Source organism: Ornithorhynchus anatinus, chromosome 18, assembly GCF_004115215.2.
Source record: "Ornithorhynchus anatinus isolate Pmale09 chromosome 18, mOrnAna1.pri.v4, whole genome shotgun sequence".
Classification (NCBI taxonomy): Eukaryota; Metazoa; Chordata; class Mammalia; order Monotremata; family Ornithorhynchidae; genus Ornithorhynchus; species Ornithorhynchus anatinus.
Window position 1 is genome coordinate 29,930,137 of NC_041745.1, and position 12,270 is coordinate 29,942,406.

Here is a 12,270-nt window from a genome sequence, read left to right on the forward strand (position 1 = left end):
AGCACTATGGGAGAGAGTCGAGGGTGGAAACCCAAGTTTACCCCGTGGAAGAAGTCAGTGGTAATCCACTTCTGTATTTTTACCCAGAAAATTCTGTGGATACACTACCAACAATTGCAGATGGAGGTGGGGCGTTCAGGGAGAGATACGTCCATGGAGTCTCTATGGGCCGGAGATGACTCGACAGCATAAGACACATGATATAAATCACCCTTCACACAAGCTTTGGCTAAAATATGCTCTTTCCGATGAAAAGAAACCAGTCAAACTGGACCAAATGAAAGTTTCCATTATTCAATATCCTTTGTGTTTTTATTTATTTTTTTTTTTAGAGAAATAGGATATGAACTGAGAAAACCAGAAATAGTCTGGAACCTAATTTCTCAGAGCTTAATTTTCTCCCATTGTCAATAATACAGTATTTTTTAATGTTCTCTAATAGTCACAAGTTAGGCCTGGATTCTGAGTTGTAGCTATAGAATTGAAAATGAATGATCATTCTTAATTAGTTCAGTGGGCTTCTTAATTAGAACATATACAAGTCTCCATTGCTTTAGAAATTATTATTCCTCCCCTTGTACAAATTGGTGTGCTTAAAACTCTTGAAAAAGTAGACCTGTTTCCCACGATTTCCCACAATTCTGCACACCACCATGGGTTTACAGATTTCAGACTGTAGTACTCTAGAATGTAAACTCATCGTGGGCAGGGAACACAGTACAGTATAATTGCATTTATAAGTGCTATGGGACTGAAAGTATCAAAATGCTTAAGGGGTACAAAGCCAAATTCTTTCAATTAAATGGTAATGCAATGATAATTCTTCATTGTCTAATTATTTACTTATATTAATGTCAGTCAGTCAATCGTATTTACTGAGTGCTTACTGTGTGCAGAGCACTGTATTAAGAGCTTGGGAAAGTACATACTAACTATATAACAGATACATTCTCTGCCCAAAGTGAGCTAATAGTCATTTTTTCATTCAATTCAATCATATTTATTGAGCGTTTACCTAGTGCTTGGGACAGTACAATACAAGAATGAATAGACACATTCCCTGCCCACAACGAGCTTACAGTCTAAAGAGGGGAAGACAGACATCAATGCAAATAAATTATAGCTCATTCATAAGTGCTGTGGGGCTGGGAGCAGAGAAGAACAAAGGGAGCAAGTCAGGGAGATGTAGAAGAGAGTGGAAGAAGAGGAAAGGAGGGCTTAGTCTGGGAAGGCCTCTTGGAGGAAATGCATTCTCTATAAGGCTTTGAAGTTGGGGAGGGTAATTGTCTGGTGGATTTGAAGAGGGAGGGCATTCCAAGCCAGAGGTAGGAAGTGGGCAAGGGCAGTGGCGAGGTAGGTGAGATCAAGGCCCAGTAAGAAGGTTGGCATTAGAAGTGTGAAGTATGTGGGCTGGGTTGTAGAAGGAGAGTAGTAAGGTGAGGTAGGACTGAGGTAAAGAGTGGATGGGCAACTACTGGAGTTTTTTGAGGAGTGGGGTGACATTTCCTGAAAGTTTGTATGGAAAAATGATACGGGCAGCAGAGTAGAGTATGGACTGGAGTTGAGCGAGGCAGGATGCTGGGATGTCAGCAAGGAGATTGATGCAGTAATCAGGTGGGATAGGAGAGTGATTGAACATAGTAGCAGTTTGGATGGAGAGGAAAGGGTGTATTTTAGCGATGTAGTGAAGGTGGGACCCACAGGATTTAGTAATGGATTGAATATGTGGGTTGAATGAGAGAGAGGGGTCAAGGATAATGCCAAGGTTATGGGCTTGCGAGACAGGAAGGATGGTGGTGCTGTCTACAGTGATGGGAAAGTCAGTTTAGAAGAGAAGACAGGTGTTAATATAAATAGAATTACAGATGTACAAAAGTACTAAGGGAGTGAGAGGGGGGAGGAATAAAGGAAGCAAGTCAAGATGACACAGAGGGAGTGGGAGAAGAAGAAAGGAGGGCTTAATCAGGGAAGGCCTCTTGGAGGAGATGTGCCTTCAATAAGACTTTGAAGTTGGGGAGAGTAATTGTCTGTCGAATACGAAGAGGGAGGGCGTTCCAGGCCAGAGCCAGGACACGGGCAAGAGGTCGGCAGTGAGCTAGACGGGATTGAGGTGCATGAGAGGAGCGAAGTGTGCCAGCTGGGTTGTAGTAGGAAAGTAGCGAGGTGAGGTAGGAGGGGCCAAGGTAAATGAATGTTTTAAAACCAATGGTGAGGAGTTTCCAGATATGGAGGTAGATGGGCAACTCCTGGAGGTTCTTTTGTAGAAAAATGATCCGGGCAGAAGAGTGAAGTATGGACTGGAATGGGGAGAGACAGGAGGCTGGGAGGACAGCGAGGAGGCCAAAACAGTGATCAAGGTGGAATAGGATAAGAGCTTGGACTAATGTGGTAGCAGTTTGGATGGAGAGGAAAGGGCAGGTTTTAATGATGTTGTGAAGGTCGAACCAAAAGGATTTAGTAATTTAGTAGTGGACTGTCTCTCCATCTAGACTGTAAATTCATCGTGGGCAGGAAACGTTTACCAACTCTGTTGTATTGTACTCTCCCAAGTGCTGAGTACAGTGCTCTGCACATAAGTGCACACTAAATACCATTTATGATGATTCTCTGCACACAGTAGGCACTCAATAAATGCCATTGATTAATTGATTGTTATTCCAGTTGCCAAACAATACATTCTAAGAGTTATTTTTGTCAAGCTTTTTCTTCTGGGCTGAACAAAGCTACAAACTTACGCGCAGGGACCTCCAAATACCTACGTAGCCTCTAACTGTCCCTGAATCCCTAATTTTGAAATTTCAGCAACAGAAATGTTCAGAATCCTCTCCTCCTGAGAAAAAAAAATGGTAGGGATCACTTAAATCCAGCCTGCAGGGATGGTATCCAGCTGCTCCTGCCCTCAATGAGCTTCCAGGCAATTATCTCGGATTTGCCATTATAAAAATACGTTGTTCAATACCTGTTTAAGCCCACTAAAATAGCACAGCAGTTACGAGTGAATGAGTTTACCAAGAGCCGTTCCTGTAAAAGTGAAAGAATGAGTAACGCATCCAACCATGACTGTCAGAGTTTCCAATTGGCTTGCAAAACTCATGAGGCAAAAGCTATGATTTTTGATGATTTAACAAGACGGAAGCAGTATGAATTCAGGTAGGAGGGTTTCCAAAAATACACAGAATCATTGCACCCTCTTAAGTTCTCCACAGCTGCATAGGATGCTAACGAACACCATGTGGAGAGAAGGGAATAAGTAGGGTATGTCTTATGCTCTTTGAAGGTCGGCACACCTGCATTTCTGAATAACTGAAAGCTAGTAGGCTATATTTCATAAAAGGAGATCAAAATAGAGATAAATGCTTATATCAGATAAAACAACAACAGCACCGTGCTTTGTTGGGAGCCAGAGGAACGCGTGTAAAATGATCTGTGTGGAAATGACCAAATCACACCACCTGATCGATGTTTTAAGGGGCTTCCTTTTGAGCAGAGATATGACAGGTCAGAGAAAAAGCCATTTTCATTTGGGCCAGCAAGTACCTGGCAATGGGACTCGCTCACCAAAGCACTCACTTGACATTTGAGACAGAGAAACTGTTTCTTCCAAACTTAGCTTCACAGGAAACAGCTTGGTCAGAACTCTCATCTTTGAGTTCAACTGAAAACAATATAGAAAATAGTTATGAAAACTTATTACCCACGGGGTTTACAACAGATCTTTTATCCACCCGATTTCACTTCTTTGTGCTCTCAGTTTGTTTCTCCAGGGCAGAAACCTGGATAAAATCATCTTTGTTAGATATTGAATTTAGGGCTCACCTAGAAGAATTGATCTAAACAACCATTTTGCCTTCAAATAGGCCTTAGAAGGGACTAAACATTTGAAATGTATTATTTGTGAATGTTCCAAAGAACTCTCTTGTTTTGTACCCTGGTGTGTCTGAATGTATATGTGCACTTCTATATATGATGTATTTCCATATCTCCCTCTCTATAAAACATATAAATTCATATCCAAATATAGCTAACCTTTTTATTAACATAATACCATATATCAACCAATTAATGGTATTTGTTGAGTGCTTACTGGGTGCAGAGCACTGTACTAAGCGCTTGGGAGAGGACAATGTAACAGAACTGGTAGACCTGTTCCCTGCCCAAAATGAGCTTACAGTCTAGAGGGAGAGATAGTGAAACCCGTCCATGCTTGCAAGTGTGGCTAAAGAGCGGATGTGTGACTACCTTTCCTTCTCTACTGTGTATACATGCTGTTCCTTATTGAGTTGATGCATTTACCCCAAAGAGCACCTGTTTCTGTTTCCTAGATTGCCTTTTGGTAGCTCACTCTTTGTAAAACTCTTTTGCTCACGGATCGGATCTTTTTTTTTATGGTTTTTTATGGTTTTTGTTAAGCGCTTACTATGTGCCAGGCACTGTACTAAGTACTGGGGTAGTTACAAGCAAATTGGGTTGGACACAGTCCTTGACTCACATGGGGCTCACAAGCTTACTCCCCCTGTTACAGATGAAGGAACTGAGGCACAGAGAAGTTGTGACCTGCCCAAGGTTACACAACAGACAAGTGGAGGAGCTGGAATTAGAATGCAGGTCCTTCTGACTCCCAGGCCCGTGCTCTATGCACTAGCCCACACTGCTCTTCTGATTGCTCTCCTCCAGGTGGATGGCATGAAGCACATGCCATTCAAATAGCTACTATTATATCATAGTGTTTGGATTATGAGCTCAAAAAGACCTTGCGGATGATGAAATCCACCTGGAAAATGAGTGTATGTGTGTCCGGGGTGGGGGTGGGGGTGTGGCATGGCACACATGCATGTACCTGTGTGTGTAACTGAAAAGGCTAATGGAGCGCCCGATTTATCCATCAATCATATTTGTTGAACGCCACTGTATGAAACACTTTGGAAAATACAATACTTTTTTTCATGGTATTTTTTAAGTGCTTACTATGTGCCAGGTACTGTACTAAGCCCTGGTGTAGATATAAGTAAATAGGCTGGACACAATCCATGTCCCACATGGGGCTTACAGTCTTAGTCTTCATTTTACAGATGAAGTAATCGAGGCAACTGAGGCACAGGGAAGTTAAGTGACTTGCCCAAGATTACACACCAGACAAGTGGCGAAGCTGGAATTAGAACCCAGATCCTTCTGACTCCAGGCCTGTGCTCTCTCCACTGGTCCACATTGCTTCTCACAACAATACACCAGAATGGAGTGTAATAATAATTATAATTATGGTATTTGTTAAGCTCTTACATTGTGCCTAGCACAGGTCTAAGCATGGGGGTAGATACAAGTTAACCAGTGTGGAAACAGTCCCTGTCCCACATGGGGCTCCCCATTTCACAGATCAGATAAATGTGGCCCAGAGAAGTTAAGTGGCTTGCCCAAGGTCACACAGCGGACATGTGGTTGGAGCCAGGTGGTTTAGCAAACACATTTCCTGCCCATAATGAGCTTACATTGTGCACACACTACTACTTATAATAATAATGATAATTGTGGTATCTTCCATGGCGGGCTCCCCCTCTGCCTCCCACCCTCTAACTGTGGGGGTCCCTCAAGGTTCAGTTCTGGGCCCCTTTCTATTTTCCATCTACATCCACTCCCTTGGAGAACCTATTCGCTCCCATGGCTTCAACTCCCACCTTTATGTGGATGAAACCCAAATCTCCATCTCCATCTCTGATTTCTCTCCCTCTCTGCAGTCTCACATTTCCTCCTGCCTTCAAGACATCTTGACTTGGATGTGCTCCCATCACCTCAAGCTTAACTTGTCCAAAACGGAACTCTTTATCTTCCCACCCAAACCCTGTCCTTGCCCTGATTTTTCCATCCCTTTAGACGGCATCACCATCCTTCCTAGAGAAGCAGCATGGAGAAGTGGGTAGAGCACGGGCCTGGGAGTCAGAAGGTCATGGGTTTTAATTTCTGCTCTGCCACTTGTCTGCTCTGTGACTTGGGGCTAGTCGCTTCACTTCTCTGTGCCTCAATTACCCCATTTTCTGTAAAAGGGGGATTGAGTGAGACTGTGGGACAGGGACTGTGTCTGACCTGATTTGCTTGTCTCTACCCCATTGCTTAGTACAGTGCCTGGGATACAGTAAGCACTTAACAAATATAATCATTACGATATTATTCCTGCTTCTCAAGCCCATAACCTCGGCATTATCTCTGACTCCTCTCTCTCATTCAATCCACATATGCAATCCATCACTAAATCCTGTGGGTCACACCTTCACAACATTGCTAAAATCCACACTTTCCTCTCCATCCAAACTGCTATCATGTTAGTACAATCACTGATCTTATCCCCCCTAGATTACTGCATCAGCCTCCTTGCTGACCTCCCAGCCTCCTGTCTCTCCCCACTCCAGTCTACACTTCACTCCATTGCTCAGATTATTTTTCTACAAAAACATTCAGGTCTTGTCACCTCACTCCTCAAACAAACTCCGGTGGTTGCTCATCCCCCTCCACATCAAACGAAAACTCCTCACCATTGGCTTTAAAGCACTCCACCACCTTGCCCCCTCCTATCTCACTTTGCTATTCCCTTTCTTCAATTGCTATTCCCTTGGCCCGCACACTTCACTCCTCTAATGCTAACTTTCTTATTGTGCCTCGATCTTGCCTATCTCGCCACCGACCTCTCGTCCACATCCTGCCTCTGGTGTGGAATTCCCTCCCTCCTCAAATCCAACAGACAATTACTCTCCCCACCTTCAAAGCCTTATTGAGAATGCATTGCTTCCAAGAGGCCTTCCCAGACTAAGCCCCTCCTTTCCTCTTCTCCCACTCCCTTCTGTATCACCTTAACTTTCTCCCTTTCTTTCTTCCCCAGCTTTCAGCCCCACAGTAATTATGTACATATCTGTAATTTATTCATATTGATGTCTGTCTCCCCCTCTGTAGCCTGTAAGCTGGTTGTGGGCAGGGAATGTGTCTGTTTATTGTTGCATGTACTCTCCCAAGCATTTAGCACAGTGCTCTGCACACAGTAAGTGCTCAATAAATATGACTGAATGAATGAATATTTGTTATGTGCTTTTTATGTGTCAAGTGCTGTAGTAAGTGCTGGGATAGACAAGATAATCAGGTTGGATACAGTTCCTGTCCCACATGGGGCATACAGTCTAAATAGGAGGGAGAAGAGGAATTGAATCATCGTTTTATAGATGAGGAAATTGAGGGTCAGAGAAGTTTATGTGACCTGCTCAAGGTCTTACAGCAGGCAAGTGGTGGATCTGGAATTAGAACTCAGCCCTCTGCCTCCCAGGCCTACGCTCTTTCCGCTAAATCAATTACTCCAACTCCAACTATCTTTTGCTGTGCTGACAAGCTTGCCAACTGTGATGCCTGCTGCTGATTTATCTCATAACCTACTGCTTTCAACTGTAACTTATGTTTCTATAGGAATCAATGGGTAGGGGGTAGATAAGTTGAGGAAACCTCCATGACTGATTTTGAAATGAAAATTTGTACGGTTCTGTCTACTCTCACAGTGCTATATTCCTTGGGGATCCAGGCTGTGGGAACAGTGTGAACGAGGAGATGAAGCTGGGAGAATCAAGATTGAGGTAGAGTTAGAAGGTTAGGCATAAAATCCCTTCAGGGCAGGAGGTTTCTTTAACCCTTGACTACAGTGTGGTTTTGGACAAAAAGTGACCTACACATATTCCTTATGCATTTCAACTGGTTCTGAACATCTTTATAAATTGTTTCGGACACTCATATAGGAACTCCCCTTTAGACTAGCCTGGTCAAGGGCAGGAATGTGTCTTTCAACTTTGCTATATTCTACTCTCCCAAGATCTTAGTAGAGTGCTCTGCACACAATAGCACTCATTAAATACGATTGATTGATTGCTGTCAACTATGCCCTGGAAAAAAACAAGAAGGCCCCGAAGTGATTATGAATCGCTGTCAGAAACAACCGAGTGAGGGTGATTTTGACCAATCAGTACTGTTGAGTGTTTACTGTGTGCAGAGCACACTTATGAGATTACTCGTGAGAGTAGGTAGAGACGTTCCCTGTCCGCAACAAGCTTCCAGTCTATAAGGGACCATTAGTTTGAAAAAGACTAAGATCATGTATCAGAAGGCAAAGCATACCCACAACCTAAGATCTTTTTTAGTGACAGAGCAGAAAGTGTCCTGTGAATTGTTACTCGATTAGGCAGCACATTTACCTACATCTTTCTATCTTTAATATATCTAGATATATCTGTCTTATCTTCATATAGCTATTCATAGAGAGATAGATCCTCCAGTCTTGAATATGGCACTGCTCTTGAAATTCAACTATGGGCTCATACGTAACCTCCATCATCTCAATCAGTCATTTTTTTCGATCACTTACTGTGTGGACAACACTGTCCTTAGTGCTAGGGAAAGTACAGTATAAGAGTAGGAAGATATGTCCCCTGTCCACAATGAACTGACAGTCTAGAGTCTCCAGTCTCTACCTCTTTGTGCCCCTGTACAGGTGCTCCCACGTTGACCTTGGGAAAAGACAAGGAGGCGAAAAGTAACTCAGGAAAAGTAGCCAACATGCCATTAGGACTCAGATGAAATGAAGGCCCAAATTTCTCTCAACTTGCGAGTAGGATTTGGTAGACACCACCCGCACCTTATGCTTGCTACTTTTTTTCTATGGCATTTATTAGGCACTTCTTAGGTGCCAAGCACTGTAGTAAGTGGTGGGCTAGAAAGAAGACATTCAGGATGGACATAGGCCATGTCTCACACATGGGGCTCCCAGTCTTCTGCCCCATTCTACAGATGAATGAAGGCACAAAGAGGCAGAGAGGCAGGGAGTAGGGTGATGATATGATGATGATGGCATTTGTTAAGCGCTTACTATGTGCAAAGCACTGTTCTAAGCGCTGGGGAGGATACAAGGTGATCAGGTTGTCCCCCGTGAGCTTCAGTCTTTATACCCTTTTTACAGATGGGGTAACTGAGGCCCAGAAAAGTGAAGTGACTTGGCCAAAGTCACAAAGCTGACAAGCGGCTGAGCGGGGATTAGAACCCATGACCTCTGACTCCCAAGCCCGGGCTCTTTTCACTGAGGCAGGCGGCTTCTCTAAGCAGGAGGTGGAGTAGGAGGGGATGGGGAGGAGACTTGGGGGCAGATCACCCTGGCGGGGGGGAGAGGGTGTTGCGGGGTGTGGAAGGAAAGGGATGGGGAGTGGGAGGAGATGGGGCGGGATAGGAGGAGGGTTGCGGGGCGCGGAGGAAAGGTGCGGGGAGCGCAGTGGCAGGCGGCGGGGGTTTCAGGGCACCATTCATTCATTCATTCATTCATTCATTCATTAGTATTTATTGAGCGCTTACTATGTGACGAGCACTGTACTAAGCGCTTGGAATGTACAAATCGGCAACAGATAGAGACAGTCCCTGCCCAACGACGGGCTTACAGTCTAATCGGGGAGACGGACAGACAAGAACAACGGCAATAAATAGAGTCAAGGGGAAGAACATCTCATATAAACAATGGCAAATAAATAGAATCAGGGTGATGTACATCTCATTCAATAAAATAAACAAAATAAATAGGGTGATGAAGATATATACAGTTGAGCGGTCGAGTACAGTGCTGAGCGGGTGGGACGGGAGAGGGAAAGGGGGGAAAAGAGGGTTTAGCTGCGGAGAGGTGAAGGGGGAGGGTAGAGGGAGCAGAGGGAAAAGGCGGTTGCAGGGCAGGGGTTGCGGGGAGCGGAGTGGCGGGGGCGGAGCACATTGTGGGGGGTTGCGGGGCGCGGGGGAAAGGTGCGGGGCGCGGAGCGGCAGGGGCGGGTCAGAACAGCAGGGGCGTTGCAGGGCGCGGAGCACATGGAGGGGGGTTGCGGGGCGCCGAAGGAAAGGTGCGGGGCGCGCAGTGGCAGGGAGGGGAGCACATGGAGGGGGGGTGCGGGGCGCCGAAGGAAAGGTGCGGGGCGCGCAGTGGCAGGGAGGGGAGCACATGGAGGGGGGTTGCGGGGCGCCGAAGGAAAGGTGCGGGGCGCGCAGTGGCAGGGAGGGGAGCACATGGAGGGGGGGTGCGGGGCGCGGGGCAAAGGTGCGGGGCACATGGGGATTGCGGGTCGCGGAAGGAAAGAGGCGGGGCGAAGAGTGTCAGGGGGCGGGTCAGAACAGCAGGGGCGTTGCGGGGCGGGGCGCGGAGCGGAGCAGGAGGGGGGCTGCGGGGCGCGGAGGGTGCGGGGGTCGCAGGTGGCGGAGCGGCGGGGATCGGGGCGGAGCAAGAGGAGTCCGGGCGGGGCCGCGGGGCGGGGGCCGCGGGGCTCCTCCTTCCCTCGCCCAGGTGTGGGCCGCCCCTGGATCTGCCCCCGGATCTGCCCCCGCTCCGCCCCCACAGCTTTCTCCCGCCGCCCTCGTCTCTGCCGGGCCTGGGGCTGCCACCCTGCTCCTCCTCCTCCCTCCTCCTTCTCCTCCTCCTCCCTCCTTCCTTCTCTTCCTCCTCCATCCCGTCTTGTCCCGTCCCGCCGGTGGTCGGTAAGTGCTTGGGGATCCCCATTCCTGGGGGCGGCGGAGGGGGCGGCTCGTCTCCACCGGGGCAGCGGCGCGGGCGTCCCCCTTCTCCCCTTTCCCCCTTCCCCCCTTCTTCCCTTCCCCCCTTCTTCCCTCCCCCCTTCTTCCCTTCTCCCCTTCCCCCTCCTCCCCTTCCCCCTCCTCTCCTTCCCCCTCCCCTCCTTTCCCCCTCCCCCTCCCCCTTCTCCCTTTCCCCCTCCCCCTTCTCCCTTTCCCCCTCCCCTTCTCTCCTTCCCCTCCTCCCTTCTCCCCTTTCCCCCTTCTCTCCTTCCCCCTCCTCCCTTCTCCCTTTCCCCCTTCTCTCCTTCCCCTCCTCCCTTCTCCCCTTTCCCCCTTCTCTCCTTCCCCCTCCTCCCTTCTCCCCTTTCCCCCTTCTCCACTCCCCCCTTCTCCCCTTTCCCCCTTCTCCACTCCCCCCCTTCTCCCCTTTCCGCCTTCTCCACTTCCCCCACCTCTTCTCCCCAACCACCCTCTCCTCCCCTTCCCCCTCCCCCCTTCTCCCTTTTCACCCTTCTCCCCTTCCCGTCTCCCCCCCTTCCCCCCTTCCCCCCTCCCCCGCTCCCCCCTCCCCTTTCCCCCTTCCCACCTTCTCCCCTCTCCCCTTCTCCCCAACCACCTCCTCCCCCTTCTCCCCTTCCCCCGCCCCTTGGGGACCCTTCCCCCGGACCCCGTGCCCCCCCCTCCCATCCGCAGACACTCCAAGACACCCCCGGGATCGTCCTTGGGGCGGGGGGACGGCAGAAGGCGTCCCACCCCTCCCTCAAAACAAGGGGTGGGGTCACCCCGGGAATAAACTCTGCCACCGGGACCGAGCTGCCCCCTCCCCACCCAAATACAGCCCCGTCACCCCCGGCATGGCATCCCCCCCCCCCCCCGACCCCCAGGCTTCCAATCAATCAATAAATCGTCCCATCGATCGGCGGGATTGCCATCAGCTTTCCCTCCTAGTGGCTCCCCGGCTCTTCCCCCATTTACCGACGAGAAGTGAAGTGGCTTGCCCAAAGTCCCAGACCATTCATTCAATAGTATTCAGGGCAGACATGGGGCGGCGGCAGAATTAGAACCCAGGGCCTCCAGCCTCCCAGGCCTGGGCTCCATCCACTAAGGGATGACCCACCTTCGCACCTCATTCCCTCCTGGACCGCTTTTCAGCTTTGGGATCGCGCTATTAATAATGATGGTATTTGTTAATAGTAATAATGGTATTTGTTAGGCACTTACTATGTGCGAAGCACTGTTCTAAGCACCGGGGGAGATACAAGGTCATCAGGTTGTCCCACTTGGGGCTCACGGTGTCAATCCCCCTTTTACAGATGAGGTAACTGAGGCACAGAGAAGTGAAGTGACTTGCCCGAGGTCACACAACAGAGAGCTGGGATTAGAACCCACGATCTCTGACTCCCAACTCGGGCTCTTCCCACTAAGCCACGCTGTGCCAAACACTGTTCTAAGCGCTGCAACAGTGCTATTAGATTCAATCATTTCCCTGCTGCCTGGAAGGGCTGAAACCCCCTCCTGTTCGAAAACTATCTTTGATTGAAAAGGATTCGGCCACCTCCCTCATTTAATGGGGGCTTGGATAAACGTGACAGCCAGTGAGATACTTAAGAGTGGAGAAATACACTAATTTTACTTCCCCGGCTACATTGTTTCCCTGGGTCGACCTTGAAGTCGCTTGGAGAGAATATCTTATCCTTTCACCCCCTACCCCCGGAA

General features: G+C 48.4%; 1 protein-coding gene across 1 annotated transcript in view; it reads left to right on the forward strand.

The window, feature by feature from the left end:
- Positions 1-10,352: 10,352 nt before the first annotated feature.
- ARAP2 (ArfGAP with RhoGAP domain, ankyrin repeat and PH domain 2) overlaps positions 10,353-12,270 on the forward strand; it is a 167,341-nt gene continuing 165,423 nt past the window's right edge. Inside the window, exon 1 of the mRNA XM_029083452.2 lies at positions 10,353-10,518. The gene's annotated coding sequence lies outside the window, so the exon portion shown is untranslated. The remainder of the gene's footprint in view (positions 10,519-12,270) is intronic.